This window comes from Phragmites australis, chromosome 5 (genome assembly GCF_958298935.1).
Source record: "Phragmites australis chromosome 5, lpPhrAust1.1, whole genome shotgun sequence".
Lineage (NCBI taxonomy): Eukaryota > Viridiplantae > Streptophyta > Magnoliopsida > Poales > Poaceae > Phragmites > Phragmites australis.
The window spans coordinates 3857192-3863191 of NC_084925.1; the positions used below are offsets into that span (position 1 = coordinate 3857192).

Sequence of the window (6000 nt, forward strand, 5' to 3'; positions counted from 1 at the left end):
ACGGACAGAAAATATCCGTCCTCTTGTTGTCTGTTAAGCTCAGTGACCAATAGGCCGATAGGGTTTTGCTCTACTATTTAAAATGTGGAGTGATGTACCAAAGTTACATATCTAGCCTGAGTAAATAAATGCGCAATTTCAAAATTTATCAATCTATTATTTTGATATAAAACTTTAAGCTGGACCAGGTAATAAAAGTTCAACAAATATTCATTTTTTCTTAGAAAGTATACTTTTTGCCATTCTTTGGAGAAATAATACAACAATTCAAAAGATGGATTTGTCTATGATTTATCTTACTATTTATTTTTTATAATAAACCGGATAAATTAAACTGTTCTTTTTTGTTTGTTATTGTGTCTATGAAATAGAAATGGTCGTGTGGCAATTAATGGCTTGTTTGGATAGAAAGAAAGATCTGAAGGCCCGATATTTATCTTATTTGTACTAAAATGCTTGAGTTAATGTCACGTACACAATGGATTCGAGCACACCAATCGATCATACGCACATCCAATCACCATAAAACTCAGCCACACTAACCGGTGCACATATGAGAGGAATGGAAGCTTAGGCAGGGAGAGCAGCTACACAGACTGGAAGGAGAAAGGGGATGTGAAATGAGAGCAGCAGAGGGAGGAATCGGAAGAGGCAACTCAGGAGAAGAAAAAGACAGGAGGAGGAAGACGGTGTCTTTGGTCTATTCTTTTCTTCCCGTTCTGTTGTGTTCTCCTTTTGTACCTGGTGGCCCAGCCAGCCCAGGGATGGCGCCAGCCTGGCCCACGGTGGGTGCCAGCCAAGCAGGGTAGTCTCTGACATCCCTTCCCGCTTGAAAAAGCAACTTGTCCCTAAGCCGTTGCCGTCACGCCGCCCAGATCCCATGGGACTTGCATCACCAAGATTGGATGAGTGTAGTGCATCTTTGGTAGCAGCAATCGACCATCCTTGGCTTTCTTCCTCTCAGGATCGTAGCCGATCTTTAGAGGGATGAACTCGAAGCAGGTGACATTGGGGAGCACAGTGAACATGGTGGACTTCGGTGGCGGTTTTGGCTCTGCGTTCGTGCTGACCCACCCCTCGGTCGCATTGTACCCACGACGATCAAGGGTAGGCCATTGGCGTGTTGCCATAACTTCTTGATGTAGAGCTCCATGTACCTCATCATGATGTCGTGCATGTACTTAGTGTTGGAGAACAGCGCTGGGATCACATTGTACCAGTTGCTTAGCGCGACGCACTTGCACTTCACTGCACCGGCAAGCGCGGGGTTCAGCGTGAGGAGGGCCAGCACAACGACCCTTGTGGACGATAGGACGCCGTCGCGGATGTTGATGCATAGCTCCTCCCACACCTGCTCGAACGTTTGGAAGACGAGCACGACAATGTGTGTGAAGGGGGCTGACATGATGTGGACCTCAACGGTGTAGAGCAGGCCACGGAGGAGGTAGCAGTAGAGTGATTGCGCAAAGTTTGGGCCGAAGATCGCAGCGCCAGGGCTGCAAACATGTGACTGGATGGCACGCATCATAGGCATGAACTCCTTATTGCGATACACATTGGTGGTCGCGGTCATCACCGTGAGGCTGCCTTGGTCGTGAGTTGTTGCTGTCGTAGAGGAACAGCAATACCCTATCATATGCAAACTCACCGCTCTCCAGCATCATGCACCCAAGCTGGTGCAATGCCAGCTACTTCCATCATGGTAGCTCCGCGCATTCACACCGGCTCCAGTAATGTCAAGGCACTCTCAGCCCTCCGGGCTGCAGAGTAGGCGTGTAATGTCCGGGTTGGTGAGTGACTTGGGAAGTTTCCACATGAAGGTCTGAAGGCAGGTGGTGAAGAGGAAGTGGGCGGCCTTCTCGAGGCCGAGGTTGATGAGGGAGAGGGTATCATCGACGCCACGCACCATGGCTCCGAGCCTGTTGTCGTAGGCTGCCTTGAGGCCCTCACAACATAACTTATTGGAGAAGGGGAGGAGCTCGGGGATGGTGTCAGGCGAGAAGTCATCGGTGCAGTTGTGGCTGCTGTAGGTGGTGATGGTGCACATGCTGCGTGACGTGATGCCATCGCGGGTGAAAATTAATGTGGTCACACAGTGAACCCGTCGTAGAGTGGCCACTGAGTGAACAACGACGACCACCGAGCAGGTCGTGCATGCGCGAGGCGGTGCACCACGTCAAGGCATGGACAACATGAGGGGTTACGCAGCGAAAACAACGTTGTGTCGAACACGTGGCATGCGTCTGCTGGCGGAGCTCGGTGGTGGTGATGATGATGCGGTCAGTGTCAAGCTCCAAGGACACCATGGGCAGGACCAGGGCGAGGCCGACGCTCGGCATGAGGTCCTTGAAGACCACCACCTCATGACACGTCGGGTAGGCAAAGTTGACATGGCGGAAGTCAATCTTGCAGCGGATCGACTCCACGAACCCAACGGATTCGCCATCGTGGACCATCTCCTACGTGAGGTTAACGGTTTTAGCGATAGAGCTAACGGTGATGATGGGGTTGCTGTTGCAATGGTGGAGAAGGTTGTGGTGACGTAGCAGTGAACGAGGTGTCCTCGGACAACGAAGCGCCACAGGCGATGGCCAAGGATGCCGTTGCAATGGTAGACGATGAAACGGTGGTGGATGCAGACGTAGGGGCAGACACCATGGTGGGTGTAGACGCATTGGCGACGAAAGCGAGGTCGGAGTGCTAGACATTGGTAGAGGTGGAGTGGCCGAGGGTGTCGCTGTGGTAGCCGTGGCTGAGGTCGTGGAAGAGAGCGCCGACTCACCAATGTGGTTGCTAACGCAGGGAAGAGGGTGCGCGCACTAGATGTCCAATGAGCAGCATCCGTGGGTGGCATGCCGAGCTTGCTTAGCATCCTAGCTCGTCCGGAACCAGACGAGGGCCTTAACACACCACACGTTCATCGTCGAGAGCATATGCACCATCATCGGCCCTGTACATGTTGTAGACCTGGTGCAACACTTCGTTGGTCACCGGGTAAAGCACGTGGCTCACGCAGACGCAAAGCCCAGCGCCCATGAAGCTTCCCAACTAGCCCATCATTTCACTGAACATCTGGTGAGCGCCTACTCCTTGAACACCACCTCCAACAACAATCCTCAACATCTCGCACCACAGACTGCGGGGATCGAAGGCTCTAATACCAATTGTTACATACCCAGTGGATTCGAGCACACCAATTGATCACGGGCATAACCAATCAACACAAAACTCATCTAGTTTGTTGCCGATCCAATTCAGTCACACTAATTGAGTACGCATCTAAGAGGAATGAAAGCTTAGGCAGGGAGAGCAGCTACAAACTGAAGGACAAAGGGGGTGTGAAATGAGAGAGCAGTAGAAGGAGGAATCGGAAGAGGAGGTCAGGAGAAGAAGAAAAAGACGACTAAGAAGGAAGATGATGTCTCTAGTCTATTATCTTCTTCCTGTTTTGTTGTGTTCTTCTCCTTTTTTTAACCTGGTGACCTAGCCAGCCCATGGGTGGCGCTAGCTTGACCTATAGATGGCACCATCATAACAGGGCAGTTCCTGACAGTTAATAAAATACACGTCTCTTCCAAGCACGCTGTTAAGAATCATGCTGCTTAGTAAAATTCATCACATACTAAAAAAAAATACACCAAATATTATTTAGGGAAAATTATTCAACTACAATCCAAGTCCAAAGTGTGTAACACATGAACCCTGCCTCCGGTTGACGACACACATGAACCCTGCCTCCGGTTGACGACAATGCACTGGGCCTACTTATTTTGTAGTATGCCAAACGAGAATTCCAAGTAACATGGAACTAGGGACGAAGGGATCTACCGAATAATAGTGTACTCCGAGTATTATATAATAATAACTTCACTGCAATCTCGCTAGTTGATTAAGCAGGCTAGCTCAGCAGCACAACGTGATTCCGTGAGGAGATGCAGCAGCTGGCCAGCGGACATAGGTAAGTACAAACCGAAGTGAATAATGTGATAAAGAATAAGGTAAATAGGACCCTGAGAGAGAATAAGGTAAATAGGACCCTGAGAGACTCACATGTCCCACATAGATAGAGATCATCATCAAAGTTAATGTAGAGTACTGTTCATCATCCGTACTGGCTCCGATTTAGTGGTACCATAACAAGCTACAGTCACTATAGTGATATAGTAACGAGGTACAGTCACTATAGTGATACAGTACTGGAGATATGTTTCTAAATGAATGATGATTAATTAATGTAGAGCAGTGTAGCATGCATCATTTCACTGTACAACAGTATCCCTGCATTAATGCAGAGGATCGAGTCCTGGTGCTTGAGAGTTGAGACTGTCTGCTGACACTCTTTACTTTCTGAAGCTTGACTGTTGAAGCTTCTGTGGTGTTTTGCCTATCATGGAATATATCCCCGTTAGTTTAGCTAGGTGTGTGCCTAGTTTCAAGGCGATTTTAAATTTGCAAATCCTAAGTCATCTGTCACTAAGATTCGAGATTAGACAATCCTATTATAAACCTAGCTAATCCCCGTATTCATGTCTTACAAGATTTAGGTCAACTTAAATCTAGCAAAACGGATAATTTAGCATGATGACACCATTCCTTGTGGTTGAACCAATTTGTGTTATGAGAAACGGTGTGATCCGACTTTCAAAATTATCTGGCGTGAATACGAAGTACTGCTCTTCAAAATATGAACAACACAAGGTTTGTGTTCTTTTTTTCGTCAATCAAACCAACCCATAAACGTAATTAATAAAGGCTTATATGAGTACTCGCTTTAATCGGATTTGGGCATCGGAACCGTCCGTTCCCAGGATCAAGCAAAGACGACATGTCCCTCCACAAAAGCAATCTAAAAAGTGAAAGGGAAAACGAGAACAGACGAAAGGAATCAAACCCGCTGCCGACGCAACAGCATGTAAGGCGGCGCTGCGGGCCGCCGGTGACGTACCTCTCGGCTCGGCTAGCTAGCTGCCCGGCCGCGGCGCGGCGCCGGAGAAGAAAGCGCCGGCAGAAGGATGTGCCGGAGGCGCGTCTGACCGCGCGATCTGCTTGCTGCGCTCGCTCTGCGGCCGAGGTGAAGGGCTTTTTCTAGTGTTTGGATTTGGAGTAGCACGCACGCTTGGTACGGGCAGGCGGACAGCAGTGTTGCATATATATATATATAGGAGTGGTGTGTCCACCGTAGCTTGTTTAGCGGGAGATTGATTGTTCGCATTCAGGGATTTTGGCTCGATGGATGTCTATAATTTTAGAGAGAATTGTGTTTAGTTGTTTGTATATATTATTTTAATATAATCTAGCAGATGTAAATATATGTCCGGAATTTGACTCGGGAGGGAAGCTTCTGGCTCGTATATGAGCTTTCCTGCACAGCCTAGCTCAGCGGATGCAGGCTTCTAGGTTTGTTCATGCAGATATACTTATTTATCAGTATCATAAAATCACTTTTATGCGATCAATCAATTAGAATCTCAGCTCTTGCATCCGCTCATACGACCTCGGATTCAGTTAATTAAATAAAAACTCAGCTTAGCATGTCTAGACAAATATAATCAACCAAACACTTCTATTTTCAACACTTTTATATTCGCTCAGTCTGTTTTTCCTCAACTTGCGTATATAATCTATGCAGGCAACAGGATATATAAGCAATCAATCACACTCTTAAAGTCCTGTGACCGCTGATCTTGCGAGGGAGCTTGTTTGAGGAGGTGAGCAAATGAGCTCTATGCTGCCGCTCTGTGCTGGCTTCGCTTATACTCACTCCAGTTTTAAAAACTTATAGTTTAAGACTCGATTAAAATCTTAAAACTTCAATAGTTAATAGCTTTTAAAATATTTAGTTTAGAATCATAAAAGTTATATGTATATGATTTTCATAGTTCTAAATTAAATATTTTGCAAGCTATTAATGATTAAAGTTTTAAAATTTTAATTAAATATTGATTAAATTGATAAGTATTTAAAATCAGAGGGAGTACTTACTAGTTACTAGCTAGTAGT

The 6000-nt window shown here is 46.8% G+C and overlaps 1 protein-coding gene across 1 annotated transcript in view; it reads right to left on the bottom strand.

Annotated features, from left to right (window-relative positions):
- The window catches only part of LOC133918472 (calcium-transporting ATPase 5, plasma membrane-type-like), a 28410-nt gene extending 23280 nt beyond the window's left edge, over nucleotides 1-5130 (bottom strand). Inside the window, exon 1 of the mRNA XM_062362360.1 lies at nucleotides 4946-5130. The gene's annotated coding sequence lies outside the window, so the exon portion shown is untranslated. The remainder of the gene's footprint in view (nucleotides 1-4945) is intronic.
- Between the last annotated feature and the right edge of the window lie 870 nt (nucleotides 5131-6000).